We start from the raw sequence: 16,941 nt of genomic DNA, 5'->3' as shown, positions 1-16,941 counted from the left end.
CCTGCTGCATGATCCTTGTGTTGATAAGCAGTAGCCTGCTCATCTTCCAGAATGAGGCAGGTCAGTTCCAAATTCTGAGTTTAGTCCTTTTAATCTGGACTCAAATGCATGGATAGAAGTTAATTTGTTTGTCTTGCTGGTAAACCTCAGGCTTCTGTTATTATAAGACTGCTGTTCAGAAATAATAAATTCATGCAGTTTTTTCCACTGAAACACTGACAAGGTATAATTATGCCATGATTTATTTTACCACTTTAAGACCGGAACCTGAGATATTTGCTAACACAAAATTAGAAACCAAGGAGAGTAATCAATCATTCACAAGTCTGGAACTAATTCTTTCTGTGTCCATTTAGTAGCCTGAGTACAGAATAGCCCTGTTATTATGACCTCTGACAAATGCAGAGAATAAAAGCTAGGTTTCTTGATTTCTGATGCCCTTTCACTCTAAGCTTTTTAATGCACCTCAGCCTGGGTAACAGTCGTAAACAGCAGTTCAGCCTTCCTAATACAAAGGATACAAGTTACGATGGGAAATTATGATAATTTGAGACCCCAATTGCCAACCTAAATGGGAGCACTGGATAAGGCATCCTCCAACGCTACCATTTCCTGCCATGTGGATATGGCATATTGGTCAAATCTTCTCCAAAAGCTACCGGTTGTGTAAGATTGTGTTTGGTTTTGGGGGAGGTATGTGTTACTGGTTTTTGCCCATATTTTCCTCGTTCCCAGGCTATGCTAGGCATTCCTGGTGGATAGCTATCCTACTGTGTGTTTTAAGATCCTAAACAGTCGTTACAACTTGGGATGTAAACTTCTTATGGCATTTAACCATATGGAGATCCAGCAATGTTTTCAGGATAAAAAACTGCCCACCCAAGAACTGTTAATATATAGAGAAACAAGCTGATTTGAGAAAGGACAATTTCTATGTTTGTGAAAATACCATCCCTATTTTCAAGCCTAAATTTTCAGGTACCTCTGAATCAGTATGTAGAAAATGATTTTTCATGACTAATTTATGTTTAGTAAGAAGATCATAAAATTCTCCAGATTCTGCATTCTTTTAATTTCCATCTGTCTCAGGGCATAACTCTGCCTTGTGTGCTTAGTTAACAAAACACTTTGCTACATCTCTTCATAATTCTTGACATCAATAGTCAATTCCTCAGCTTCTTTATTCAAGTGAATGGTAAGCGTAGAATATAAAAGACAATGGAATCAATATCAACCAAAAATGATTATTTAGTGAAAATTTAAGTAACGGAGCAGGCAGGAAGCCAAACCTGAATCACAGAATGCCAGCTCCTGAAATGTAATGGATATTTCCTTAGATTTCCCACAAGTCACTGCAAATACAGTATTTTGGGAATACATCTGTGAATGTGAATAAGAATTTCCCACTGTGTGTTTTTTGACATATATGTGGAAGGACCTAGGCCCTACCTGTCAATTATTGGCATTTTGCATATTATGTGCATTTTGGTCAAAACACCCTGGAAATGGTGCTGTGTCTACCTTTGATTTCAGAGTGGAATTCACTGAAATTGGAAGAATGCATGTAAGATTGAACACATCTTCCACCTTGGGATTTTGGGTCTGTTAGGAAAGTTATTTTCCAGTGGGAGAAAAAAACCACCAACTCTGCCATTTTATTCAAGCTACAGGAGCTGTTAATCCTCCAAAATGGCTGTTTGCAAACAGTGACATCTGCTAAGTTCTTCCTCTTGGCTTTTTTCATCTGGCCTGCACAGAACATGGGTATAGATGTGCTCATCCCTTGTTCTTTTACAGATGCTGCTTTGGCAAGTGTCACTGTGGCAACGTCCATCAAAAATGTCTACTCAAGAGAAACATTTGCCAGGTCTGCCTGCCAGCACGAGCTGAATTATCTCTCTGAGGATAAAATATAGTTTGTCCTTGCCTCTCCCTCTCAAATATAATCATTAGGGAGCCATAGAAGAGCTGATAACTAGCCAGGAGTGACTTGCAGCAGATGGTAAATATTGTAACACTGATAACAGTTAATTTTTAACTGCAAGATCTGAAACTGTAGAAATTTTATTCATTTCTGAGAAGAGGCTAGTCTAATTTTAAGGGACTGGATAGAGGAACTTGTGGGAATGGAACAAGTCAGTAAGTGAATATATGATCTGATTGATAAACATTCCATACTAGCTGCTAGCCTGGAGTCTTATGAGTTTAAAGCTAGCTCACACTCCCACATTTAGCAATGCTTAACGCAAGACCTGGCTGAAACTGTGGATCAGTAAGAGGGCTTCTGTAGGTGTACTGAACACTGATTTGGTTCATATTTCTTGAGAAGAGGTACAAGGCAACATTAAATCAGGTTCTGTAAGTGGGGTACATAGGAGATTGGGAGCAAAGCAAAACCTAGGAAAAGAAGAGCTTTTAATCTTCTTGTAATTTGCCTAATTGAGGTGAATGTTCCATGTACTTTATTTCTGGTAAGTAGTCTTAACATTTTTCTCCTGCAAGTTACCACAATCTATGTCTTGTCAATCTATGCTGAATTTCAGTCTCAAAGAATAGCCAACTGTGCACTGCAAGGCTGACAAGAAATATTAATTCAGGAAGTCTAAGTTGGTTATTTTATTTTCCAGAATAGTTCAACTGAACGGGATGCACTGAGCAGACCTCACAACCCAGCCCTGCTGCTTCCAATTTCTTAGCAGATCGTTGCATCCACATCAGAGCATCCTTGAAGGCAAAAAGTGCCCAATGCCAACTGCTGGGTCCAGACCTTGCCACAGGAAAGGTCTGACCCTGGAGCAGGTGAGCAGGAGCTTCCTTTCCAGCTGTCAGAGAGCTGCTCCTTCTGAGGTGCCTTTGATCCCGAGGAGAGGCATGAACTGATGCATTACCGTTAAGAGAACTAATTTCGGCAGCTGCATCTGTTTAATTTGGTCTCTCAGCAGAACATGACTGTAAGAGGGAGCCTGGAGGGAAGTAAGAGATCACTCAGGTATGAATTGCAAATGTTTAAAAGGTTCACTCACCCGTGGATATCCTCCCAGGAGCTGCAGTATTTGTGCAACTGCTATTCCAGTTCAATTTACACTTGGATGGGAAGATTCTTCTAGTTCAGGAGATCACTTAATAGAAGTGTACAAGAGATCTACCTAATATGTGACATTTCTGTGTCATGCACCATGATACTAGATATTTTATAGAGCTACTGAAGATATCTGGACATTTCAAAGGCTATTTTAGAGCATTTTCATAATTTTCTGCATAAGTTGAGCACTAAATTCCTGGATATTTTTATTGATAGCTGTCAAAGGTCCTTTAAATACTAAAACTCTCTTTAAAATGTCTTTAAAATGTAAAAAAAGCCTTAAGCCACCTTTGAAAATCTTAAGTATTGTGTAGGAGGCATATCCATTGATTTCTGTTTATGTCTTATGTTACCAAGAACTGTGTCGTTGTTATCTTTTACCTGTTTGTCAGAGTCCTGATTGATTGCCACTGATATTTCCAATGCAGAACTTGGTGAGAGATGTTGCTAAAAGTGTAATAGTTAAATCTAAAAGACAAACCTAATGCAGAACAGTATTAGGAGGTTGACTCTAAATTCACCATCTTTCTCATATGAACAGTTAACATTATTTAAATGTCATGCTGAATGAAAACTCATCTATCTTTTGAAGAATGTGACATTGCTGCCTAGTCAAGGATAACCTGGATATAAACTTTTCCATCAATATGATGACAGTACATTGTTTTGACATTTAGAAACAGAGATCTAAAAGCTAAGACTTGGATACGCAGCTGCTTTGGATTCAATTTACAGACCATCATGGAAACACAAGAAGAGGCACTGCTTATAACCTCTAATAATTTAATTTCAGGCTTTGCATCCAAAACTCTAGTTTTTATTGTTTTCTGAGAATAATTGAAGGTTGGCAGCACTCACAGTTCTGTGAAAGCAACAGTCACTTGTAGTAAGGGACTTTTGGTAGAACACGATGCGTCAAACTGATATCCTTATTCTCTTAGAATGTGTCCTACAGCTGATAAGTCTGTGATGGGAACTTAAATATGCTTTATATTGTGTATTCCTGTTAAAGTAAATGTTGATTCTGCCAATAGTTTTCTTTAAGACGTTTTTCACGGCATTTTGTTTCTCAGTGATTTGCTGAATACCTCTTCAAACTTAGCAGCAACCTGACGTGTCAACCTTTGTGTCAACTCTGACCAGCAGTGCAATAAGAGTTGCCTGATTCATAGAAAAATTCATTATTACTAGTGCTAAGCTGTCAAAAACATGAACAACACTTTTCCCTTCCCGATCCGTCATGTTTTGTAACACAGTTATTGGAAGCTGCATTCCTCTGGGCAGGTAGATGGGGAAGTATTGCGGTTGAGAAAAACTTTGTCTTACCAATTCAGAGAGGGAGAAGTCAGCTTTTGGGAACCTGCATGCTGTGAATTCTTTTTCCTGAAAAAGAAACAAAGCATTTTGTCCTACTTTTCCAGAGATTAGCTTTTGTTTAATCTTCCAGTCTTCTGGCATTCTGAATCACTGACTACTCTAATAATATGCTAGTTAATCCTTATGAAACATGTAGTGATAGTTCAGTCTAAGAAATAATTCATGTTTTACTGCTACCAGATAAAAGCTTATGTTAAAATTTGTGCTGTTACAGGGAAAAGAAAAAGAAATGTGTGGAGGGGGTTTGTCTCCTCAATTTTATGTTTTGGGTTTTTTTCAGTGAACTTCCTAATCACAGCGTTCTAGGTTTTTCAGGCATCCTCAGTGTTAGATAGCCAGTCCTTACTGGGTTTCATTTTATATTCTCCTGTAGCAGACCAAAGTTCCACCCTTCCACTTCATCAGTAAACAAGTAAGAAATGGAAACATGTTAATTACAGGTGGTGTTTATGTTGAAAGATCTGTTCTAGCTTCACATAAATCAACAATTTTAATTGTCTTGGGACAAAAACCAGCTGTATAGTAAAAAACAACCAACCAAAAATCTATAAATAGAAAAAAATTGCAAAATATCACTACTTCTTTTTGTTGATTTGAGGAAGATGCTTTTTGAAGACAGTTTGTGACAAAAAGGGCATATCAGCAATTTCTCTTAAAGGCATTTCACCAGTATTATGGTAGTTCAAGAAACATGTATTCCTGTGCTGCTTCATGCTTGGTATGTGGTACTGAAGCAGCTGAGTGGCTTTTCCAATACAGTAATATGTAAAGAGCAGAGAATTAGAGAGTTGGGTCAGGACTGAGCTTTATAACCTTAAGTCAGATGTCAGCTTTGGCCTTTAGCTGGAATTTGTGGAAATCTTGTATGATGCTCTGCCAGAGTTTGACTTTTCACTTGTTGTCAATAATGTGATTAATGATTTTGCAATGTTCTTGAAGTGGGAAAAATCTACTTGTTAAATAGTACTAATGAACACAACACTTCTACTGTTAACCTCACTGCATATTTACTGTTGTCAGGAGGGAGGGGAAGTGATCACATTGTTTTGTTGGGTGCTTGCCACATAAAATGCGGCCTTGACAATGCTTCACAGGCAAGTCAGGGCAATAGTGAAAATCAGTGAGACCTGATGATGACAAGCATTAGGGCTACAATTAAAGCCATATTTCAAAAGTGGTTTTTTGGCTATGAGACAACTCTCCTAAACTGTATGTGTTCCAGCCCAGCTCCCTGTGCATGTTAAGACTTGCCTTCTTAACCTTGTCCACTGGGCTTCATTTTTCTCTTTTTAATTTGCCTCCTTCAGCACTTCCCACTGGCTCTCTTACTAGCACATCCTGCTGAGACGTTTAAAAATAGATGGCTGAAAATAAGAACATTACATAAAAATGTGAAGCTATGAAGACACATGGAAAATGTTCATAATAAATCATTCTCCTTCCTTTACCTTTTGCATCGACTGTGAACTATTTGAGCAGACATCTTAATTCTTTCTACAGGTAATACACTCAGTTTGTGTGTCCAGTGTTGCTGGACTTCTAGATAATTAGTGATAGGTAATCATTTTAGTGGCTTAACGTGAAGAGAAAGTCTATAGGCCAGACCAGATGACCAAAATCATGTTTTGGGGGGCTGCCAGTTCAATGGAACCATATTTATATGTGCCTGTCAATGTAACATGGTACAGTAATAACAACTGTGTTCAAGAGTAATTAAGAGGTTTATGCTGTACTTAAAATAGCATTGGATATCACACTACTCAGCATAAAAACAAGCCATTGTCAAAAATAAATTTAATGTAATACAACACAATGAACTGAAGTCTTTTAAACACGGCATTTAATCTTTTGCCAGTGTAAAGATATGAGCTCATTTTCAATATTCCCTAATTTCCTATTGCTTTTACATTACTAACTTGAATTATCTTTTGGTTTTGTGGTTAGGTTTTTTAATCTTGTTTACTTCTGTTTAATTTCAGCAGAGATTTATCTGCAGAGAAGAAGGCTGACGTCTAAAGATCAATTCATTTTGTTATGTTTCCTTCCACCTACCTTTTCAAGTTTCAGAGGGTTCGGAGTAATTTGTTTGCTTTTCTGTATGCTTGCACACACTGCGTTTGCAATTGTAAATGAGAAAATACTAGCCTGATTTTTAATACTTCTGTAATTTGGTTCACTTCCTCTGATATATAAAAAGAAAGAAGTAATTTGTTTCACCAGGAGCTCCCAGGTATTAGTTAGAGCTTCCATTCTGGAAAGGCACACACCGCTAATCAAGTCTATTTAGTTTTTCCAGTGTGAATTCTTTATGAAGGAGGGTCTGTCCTGAGATCTTTCTGTGACTGATGCATCTGAACTGTGAAAGGAGCTGATATAAGGTCTGTGACAAAACCTGCTGCCTTTTCTAATGGGAGCAAAAAAGCCGAATTTCTTAGAGAGTGCATAACACTGCGTTCTTTTGCTGTGCTGTGTCATGGGAAAATTAATGTCTCGTTTTTTCCTTCCTAAGGATATTATCTTCCACATCAAGATACATGTTTGTGTGAGTGCCAGCTACAGCTTTTCCCTTTCTCTTCTGTCTTTTGGTTGCTCGCAGAACTTCACAAAGAGACATAGAACCACACTAAGCAAATAATTTGTTGTTTACTAATCAGGCTTGGGGCTAAAGGCAAGCTGGGATCATTATAAATGCTGAGGAACAGCAGCAGCTTGGGCCTCATGGAAGGTTCAGATGCCTGTGGCTGACTGGTCAGCATGCTGGCAGACAGAAGGAAGATTATCTGCTGTAGGGAATTGAGGCTGGAGGATGTAAGGGGGGTTTCTCTGTCAACTGGTAAAGGTAGAACTAGTTTCTCTTTGTTTTATTTATTGGTTGTGGGGCTTCTTGTATCCCTTCTGAGTGCTGGAGGAAAACGTTGCATACGAGTTCTCTACAAGGCATTTCTGCTGAGGTAAGTTGAGGGGTTTAATTAAGTTAGGACTTAAACGTACTAAAAGTAGAGGAAAAGAAGGCGTGAAGTCCAGTATGCTGGGATCTGCCATTGCCACTGTCTTTGTAGCTCACTAGTAGGAACCCTGGGCTGAGCAATCTGCCTGATGACACTTGTATAGTTGTTTGACTGGTTACTGTATTCTGGGGTCAAATCATGCTTTTGGCAATGAGGTGTTCTGCTGAACTGTGTCAATCTGTCCATTATGAATTAACCCCTGCATGTACAGCTAAAGGCACACATCAGAGGCAGTTGGTTTTCTTTGCGTTGCTTGTAATATATGGAATAATCATACCTGACTCTGAGTACTCATGCTGACTCCTTAAATCTTCTTTTGCCGTTTTTCTTAACACTAGAATACATTCCTGCCTTCTGGGTAAACCTAAATAAAACTTAATTTTCTATCGTCTTGCCTTCATGCTAAGCTGCCCAAGATATTTTACTTTTAATTTCACAGTTCTCAGAACCTCAGGGCAATGCAGCACCTGTAAAGTCTCAAGCCTCTATGTCTGTATTATGTCTGGTAGTAAATTATGTCTATAGTTAGGAATGAGTGTCATGGTCTGCTGAGCTTAGAAATGTGCTCAGTGTTATGTGGGTTTCTGTAACTTTGTCATGCAAAGTATCTCACAGATGTGGTTTTGCTTTCATTACTTCTGGTGGGAACAAGGCTCAGGTAAAAGTTGATTAGAGAAGGGGATACGTGAAGACAAAATCATTACAAAGACCTCTACGTGACTGGGGGCAGGCAGGGTAAATCTGAGCGTTTAGAATATGAAAGGATGGGAACTGAGGAAGGAACTAGAAAAGCTCAAGTTGTATTTGTTACAGAAGTCCCTCTGAGTCAGCTGGAAATTAGTGTAACAAGGAGCTTAGTCTGCAGAAGGAATCTGACAGTTGTCATTGAGTTGTACAAGATGCATACTTGAAAGCAGGGGAGGGAAGAAGAGGGGCACTGAGGAGGAGTGTGCAGCAGCTAAAGGCAGCTGTAAAAATCACTGCCATACTGTGTTACCTAAGGCTAGAATAGCATCTTCAATGTCTGCATCCATGGCTGGATCACCTGTATACCTTGTGTATGTTCTGGAGCAACCATCTATTGGGCAGCAGTGCAGGAAGACAGCAGGAATACCCCATGCTTCGTTTCCCCCTAGAGAGGAAGAGAGGCCTGGCTGCAGGAAGGAGGGGGGTCCTGCAGCACCATTGGTCTGAAGAAAGCAGCAGTGTTAGCCCTGTTATCTCATCTCGCCTCAGAGGGCAGGAAGCATGGAAGGTGGCAACCATAAAAAGCCATGAGCAGCATTCTGGTGATGTGTTTAATATATAGGAATAGACAGTTTTTTGTTGTTTTTTTTTTTTTTATAGCATAGTGGTAAATAAATAAAGGATGTAAGTACATTCTCCCTGGACAACTTCCAGCTCTGCAAGAAGAGGACCCATCTATCTAAACACTGAGTTAGCTGCTCGTTTACCTTGCAGAGTAGTGCAGGTACCACTAGATGGCTGTCAGACTGAAGGTGTGCGTGAGAGCCTTTGGAAGAGCACCCAGGGTAAACCAGGATTCAACGCAGGGCCTTTACAAGGTGCTTTTGAGGGGGGGGGGGTCTTACCTATCAGAAAGTTCTGGGCAAGGTGGGAGACTTGGTCATGCTGAATTGGCATTGTATGATGCGAATCATCGCTGATAATTGTAAATGGACTGATGTTTTAGCTTGGAAAGCAACAGGTAACGGTAGGACAGGGGGGCTTTAAACTAAAAGGAGGTAGATTTAGATCAAATATAAGGCAGAAGCTCTTCCCTGTGAGGGTGCTGAGGCGCTGGCACAGGGTGCCCAGAGAAGCTGTGGCTGCCCCATCCCTGGCAGTGCTCAAGGCCAGGTTGGACACAGGGGCTTGGAGCAAGCTGCTCCAGTGGAAGGGGTCCCTGCCCATGGCAGGGGTTGGAACTGGATGAGCTTTGAGGTCCCTTCCAACCCAAACCATTCTGCAGTTTTGAGGCACAATGCTCCTTGTCTGCTGGGGGATTTAGGCTGGAGGCATCTCTATGAGCTACCAGTATCAGGTTAATTAAACCCTGATTTGATAGTTATATGTTGAAGACGCAGAGATCCCAGAATCAAAAGAGCTGAATCACTGGAGCATTTTCCTCTTTTCAGCTTAGTGTTATAATTTGTATATCAGCATTAGAAGTGTATCTTAAAGATGCCCTGTGTTAATACAAAATATTTCTCACAAGGCAGTAACAAAATAGAGATGTTTAAGAAGGGACTCGCACAGTGACTTGACTTTGGGAGTGCTCTTTGGCACCTAGTCTTAGGCTCAGATCTGTCTGGAGCAGAGCTGGTGGAGCACAGCCGCTGAAGAGTTAGCACATCATCCATCCATTTGTGCTTCACTTTGTTGGTGGACTGGAAGAGTGGGATAACATTCTGAACACTGATGTCTTAATACAGGCTCAAGACCGAAGTGGTGTTCCTGCAGATTCAGTTAAACTCATCAGGGCGTTTGGTGCATATAGGGTCATAGAATAGTTTGGGTTAGAAAGAACCTTAAGATCATCTAGTTCCATTCCCCACATGAGGGGCTGGTAAGATGCTTCTTCAGTGATTTTCTTCAGTCAGTCGAAATACACTGAGGGACTGTGTTGGGAAGGGAGGCCAATGCAGTGTTAGAAGTGCACTTCACTGCTCACATATGTACCTGCAGGTCACAGCTGGGGAGATGTTAGCTTGAAATCTATCTGCCATGGTGCAGTGAATTTACTGATCATCTCAGAGCCTGTGAATAAAAAATGGATTAGCCCATGCAGCACAAAAGGCATGAATGGAGAGAAAGAAAGAAGAAACTGTATCTGTGGCAATCAGTGAGCTGTGGTAATCGGAGTAATTTCTCACACGGAAACCCACAGATTTCCAGAGGGAAAAGCTCCATTAGTACTTGTTCCTCTGGACCTGCTTCCCTGCTATCTCTTGAGGCCTCGTCATGCAAATACAGTTCCTTGGGACAATTTCCATGCATAAGTTTTGGTAGAGTTAAACTTTGTGCAGAGTCCTCAACTTTGAAGCCGCTTGACTTACCCACCACATCTTGGAAGAGAAAAACTTCCAGAATTAATACCAGCTTGATTATTCAGCAGGAAAGCAGTTAGGAGCACTGAGTGCTATTGCTAACTTGTTATGTGCAGGGTGCTCCAAGGCTTTTTGGCTGGTTGATCTTGCTCTCTGAATAAAATGAGAGAATCGCATAAATATTGGCAGTCCTCAGTGCTGCCTTTTAACCAGGGTTGGGTAAAGAGCTGTGACAACTGTCAGCTTTTCTCAAGTGAGCATGCCCTTAAGGAGCAGGTTCAGCACTACATTGTAGTTTTAATTGGAGCGTGTTCACACACAATAACACATTTGCCTAATAATGCTTTACAGATTGGGATGTTCCTTGGCATTAGAGAGTCTTTGGTGGCCCTACTGGAAACGGGATTAATCAAGAACCACATTCCTCTTCCAGTTTCCCACCCAGAATTAGCCACACTGGATGTCTTTGAGGGTCTTATGAAACTCCTTCCCTTTTGGAAATGTGGGTGTTTGGGAGTGTTTGGTGTAGCTGTTTTGGAGAGTGCTTGGAATGGTCATGGCAACATCGTAAGTGTTTTTAGGAAGATCAATGTACATATAAAACTACAGCATACAATGATAGAAGCATAGATAAGCACGGAAATACCAAGGCTTGTGTTTGTGTCTGAGTTTGCAGTTCTTGCCAGCAGGTCACAGGGATCACAGTCCAACAAACCTGGGGAACCTGAAGTGTTGGTTGCCACTGGTGATAAGAGGAAGGTTGATCTTTGTCTTCAGCTTTCTGATTGACTTTTTTACATTTCAGAATCACTTGATGAAGGAAGAGAATGACAGTGAATGCATTGCAGCAATTTAGAAGTGCTTACAGCCTTATTCTTAACTGTGGTAAATTGGATTTAGTGTATGGATTTGAAGAGTGATACTGATTTACACCACATCTATTCTGGTTTTTGTTTTGTTTTTCCGTTCATATCTGAAGCTGAGGTACAGAAGCAGGCAGTGTGAAACATAGAGGTCTTTTCTAATACCAGTCAGAATCTGTGTTACTTCAATGAAATTAAAATATAGTCAAGTATAAAATTTAACTACCTTATCGTAATATTTAGTTGCACTTCTTAGAGTTTTCGGTATACTGGGTGATTCAGTCTCTCTAGACTGTCACAAAGCCAGAGGCACTTAGCAACTCACAACAAGCTACAAAAATAGGCCTTTAATTTGCTGTTACTTCAACAAACAGTGATTAAAGACCTGCAAACCCGTGCTGCTGACATATTTTGCTCTTTGGGGAGATAATCTGAAACTGATTTATCATTTGTTCTGTGTAGTCTTCTTTACAATATTCTTGCTCTTGAAATGCATTTCTGTGGGTTTTGTTTGTTGGTTTTGTGTAATAACTCTGAGTAACAGACCCTTGGTTACAGTTTTATTCAGAAATGCAAAATTGTGTAGACAAAATGCAGTTTTAAATTCTGGTGGAACACTTTGCAATCTCTGAATCACTTACGCCGTAAATCTATTTGACCTTCAGTTTACCTTAGGTATCTTTGTATCAGTATGAAAGTAGTTTAATTTAAGTGTGCGTGCTTACATCGTAATGAGCTGATAGAATTATTTTTATCATCTCTGAAAATGACTGTACTAAGTCCTGCAAGCACCATTCAAGGCATGAAGCTATGTATCAGACTTGGAATTACAGACAGGCAAACCTTTATGGTTTTACCCTCTCTTTCCTAAAAATATCCTGCAAAAACATAGTAATTGTGCTGTATGAGCCTATTCAAGTTTATTCAAGTTATTTGCTGAACTGTGTAATATTTTATGCCTTTAATCATGAGTAGCTCATAGCTCTTTCTTCTCTCTGAAGCTTTGAAATTTCCTGGAGTTTGTTGTCTTCTCTTTGAGCTGATTTTTGTGAAATTCTCAACTAAGTCTCTCAGAGTTAGAGAGGCTCTAACTAATTTGGTGTGGAACTAGGCAGTTTGGACAGCTTCAGGCTAGCTGGGTAGAAGTAAAACATCAGACCGATGAAATATATATAATTTTGAGAAGTGGAACCTCAGGGCATAAAGTTTTATGTTACCTGCTTTGTTGTTCTGGTGAAGATATTTCAAAAACAGTGACTTGCAAGTGAAATTTTAATTAGAAATTTTTAATGGGGTTTTTCTTAAAATACCGTGTAAGACACAAAAAAGACAGTAGAAGACCTGTTGATGGAAGGACATGAAAGCACTCCCTTTGTTTTATGAGTATTCTCTATTCATGACTGCTGTCCAATTATCTTCAGTATTTGTCATACAGTACCTTTAAGGTTATGAATTTTAATAAGAAAACTCTTTAATGAGATGAATTTTGGTGTAGCAAAGTAACAGATCCTGATGTGGGGTTCAAAGTGGGCAGGCAGAAACAAAAGCTGCGATGGAACTAAGATGTACTTGGTCTGCGTCCTGTCTGTGTGGGAAGTGTTGTGCATCTGAATGTGGAGTTAAGGGCAAATTATTATGCTGTTTGTCTGAAATGAAGTGAAACATCATTGGCTTCTCACAGAGGCATTGTGAGAGCTTCATTGCCCTGCAAGGTCAATATAAATTGTACCTCATCATCTGCTTTAAGTTTAAGCAGAAGAGAAATTCTGTATCACTCCATTCTGAGAACAGTCACAGTTCCCTGGGAGCTGATGAAAAGAAATGATTTTGAAGTAGCTGAGATAAAACCTGTTGTCTTGTAGTTAGTGTCTAGCTGACTAATGACTGAATGCTAGAACTGGCAAGCAGGAAATTTCATAAGTTATTACAACTTTATTATATGTGTGCATGGAGTTCTATACCAATACTTTAAGTCCTAGTGTATTTTTTTAAACACATTGTCAGTCATGAAGCAGTAGACATTTTCATTGGAGACTTAAAATTCTAAGTGTTTGTTTCAGGATGATTATGTTTTATTACTTAGTTATGGTACTTATTGCTGATGATATAACACAATATAACTTTCGGAAGTGAAATACCCTAAGGGTGTTCTACAGTCCTTCCCTTGTAGACATGCGTTTGATTTTTACAACTGGTGTATGGCAGGAATTGAGTATGGAAATAACGAAATCTGAGTTGGATTTTTATCCCTCTTGCTGAATCTACTGTTATATTCTGCTAAAGTGCTCCGTAAGCAGTTCTACTTGGTGCTGACAATCCAGGCCCAGATCTTTACATGAGCTGCTTTGGTACTATTCTGAATGCAGATCTCAGAGTGAAGTAGCTTTGGGTTGGGCTTTTTTCCCTTCTGTGTGAGCTTTTCATGGATCTCAGACACTGGCATAAGGGAACTACAGGAACACTAAACTTGGAGAAAATAAGGGTTTTTTTGAGAACTAGCTTCTGTTGAAAGTACAATGGTAAAGACAGGAACACATGGTGAAGGAAAATGCCTTAGTTGTTTCCCTTCGCCATCTTTTCCCCATGAGCACAATTTTAATCATCCAGAAAAAAAAAAAACATAAAGTAACCTAGAGTAGGAGCCTGCATCCTAATACTGAAACTAAGAGCTGAAGCTTCTCAACAAGATCTGCCGCCTGTATGCAACAACTGGTTTGCCCAAAGTAGCTGGGGAATTCTGTAGACCTTGATGGAGCTGAATGCTGGTGTCTTGCAGGGAAAGAAGAGCATTCAGCTCAGTCTCTGTGCTGTGCCTGCTTGGAACATACAGTTTAATGTCCTCTGCCAGAGGCCAGCAGAGAACCCAGTGTGCATATTGAGTACATTACATATTCACAACCTTGTCCTCTTTCATAGGGCTTTGCCAGGTATTGTGCCATGGCTAGAACTCGGGGAACTGGTCAAAGCCTCCTTTAGCTCAGATAACCTGTTGCTACAGAAGCAAAGTAGTTCAGAAGGAATTAAATACTTTCAGTAAAATGTGCTTGAATACCTAGATTTTACCATGCAGAAACCAGATTCCATTTAGGAAACGCGAGTATTATATCAGCCTTTTACCAGTTTAACATGTGACTAATAATTTATTACTTCTCGAAGTAAAAGCTTTCTAATGCTCCTTCAGGGAGCACATCTCCTACAGGGAATGTGCTGTACTTTTCATTTCCTTGACCTTCAAGATTTTCATCATTATTTATGGATTAGTGCAATGTATTAAAATAATTTTCTGAACAAAAAGAATGGGGGGAAATAGTCTTTCATTTTAAGTAAAATTAGAGGGTAATTTCTATCAGTACATGTGCTTAATTGTTCAAGATAACTGCAGAATGCTGTTTGGGTATGTTTGAAATGAAAATATAGACCAATGCAAGTTTTAAATACTTATACTATATTTTATGCAGAGGATATGTAGTCCGCTTAGTGAACTTTTTTGCAGTTTACCCTAGAATCTTGTACTATTGCCTCCAATGAGCTTATATGGCTTAAAAAATAAACCTGGCAACTTTGGTAATCTGGAGTTTGCATCCAGTCACTACTATTTATAACAAAGTTGGATGAAAAGCAAGTTTTAGGTGATCTAACAGTAGGTAGAAATAATAAAATACCGAACCTGCGAAATTAATGAGAGTTCATTACTGAAATAATAATATATCCATCTCAAGTAATGCTTCCCTACCAGAGAAACTGGTGAAAGTCAAAGAGGAGAAACAGCTGGAGAATAGCTGGGAGGTACAAGGGCTGCAGTGAGAATATGAAATGATCTGCAGAATCCCTAAAGTGAGTTAGGTCAAAGCAAAGGTCTTAGCCCATCAGTGCAATTCCAACATCATAGGAAATTTGCATTTAGTCCTTGATCAAAACCCATTCACTGTGTTTTGGTTCCAAGTCAGACCAGTAATTGGAAGGGTCCTGTATTGTGTTTTCATGTGACTCTGCCACACTCTGGTGTCAAGGCAGAGTATCTATCAACTTCCCCAAATAAAGCTGCATGATGGGGAGTTTTGTGCGTCCCTTCACTATACCGTAGGAGTTGTTGCTGCATCAGAGTAGCAATTAGAAGCTTAAAAAGAGATGCAGTGCATTGATGAGGGCTGAACAACATGGTTTCCCCTTGGATAATGAGTGCTGTTCCTCTGCTGCTTCTAGAATTTAGATTTAGGGAAAAGGCTTTGAACTAAATGAAACGGGATGCCAGGCACCTACACTGCTCTTTTAATTATGTCTGGTTATGAAATGTTAAGATCTTGGCAATAACAATATCTGCTAATTGTAACTGCTTGTTCTGAATTTGTTTCTCAGTTGAATTATACAGCACTAAATGTTCCTCTCAACATATTTTTCCCTCCCTAGTAACACAATGAATCATGAAGGACATTTTCTATGAGAGCTTGTGCAGCTCAGACCCAGCTATAGGAGGAGACTGAGTTGAAAACAGAAATATGTTGAAAGTACAAGCACTCACTTCATTGTTAAACAGTGGTGACTTGTTTGTTTGTTTTACCTCCATGTAAAGAACTTACTTCATGGAAGAACTTACACAGGCCTAAATGGTGAGTCAAGGTTTGGGTTGCTGTAAATTCAGATGCATGTTATGTCCACAGTCCCACCTAGATCACAGAACCTGTTGGATATTAAAGTGGTCTAAGTACTTGGGCAGTAAAAGCCCCAGTATTTTTCCAGCCATCTGCATGTTTAGAACAGTAGTTGGGCTGATTTTGTGTAGGACCATGTTGAACTAGCTCCTGCGCTAGTAAGAAAACTGTTATTCGGAAAAAGCAGATCAGTTGCACTACCTGATTGTATTTCCAAAGTGTGTGTCAGTGGGGACAAATAACTTTTAAAAGATGTCTGTTCTACACCCCAATACCTGTTCTAACAGGCACAGTCAGCACTGACTTTGGCTACAGCAGACCAGAAGGGCAGCAGTGGGCTGTGCTGACTATTGTGGCAGTGTGCAATTGTTTTTCCTAGGGAGCTGATATAACTGTGAAGAAATACAGACTCTCCCAGAGAAATGCAAGTGGCAGCACTATGCAAAGGATCCTGGAGTGGTCTGGGTCATGGTCCAGATTGGGGTTGGAATCTTGTCTATTTTACCACCTAAGTAATCTTACTAAGTAGTCCCACCAAAGTAGTCCTGCTGTAGAGAGATGTTGGCAAACATAAATACTAATTAAGGAAAAGAAAAATTAAAATCATAAAATACAGCTGGACCACATAAACCAGGAGAAACCCTTTGTGTGGCAAATATAAATGCCTGTCATCTAGTGTCGACTTGTTTCAGTTGTGTTGGAGCATCCCATCTATAATCCGCTACAGTTTCTGTGGCTTAAATCATAGGGTCAATAGCAAGATAAATCCAAGAGATTAATTTGAATCACGTGCTCCAAATTGTGCCAGCAATTGTGCTTTTCTGTTCTTAAGCTATGCAGTGCAGTGAGGATAGTATCTAAAACCCAAAACTCCCAAATGCCTCCGTGAAATTGCGTAACTCTGCAAGTGAC

Source organism: Lathamus discolor, chromosome Z (assembly GCF_037157495.1).
Source record: "Lathamus discolor isolate bLatDis1 chromosome Z, bLatDis1.hap1, whole genome shotgun sequence".
Classification (NCBI taxonomy): domain Eukaryota; kingdom Metazoa; phylum Chordata; class Aves; order Psittaciformes; family Psittacidae; genus Lathamus; species Lathamus discolor.
Note: the sequence above shows the minus strand (reverse complement) of the source record.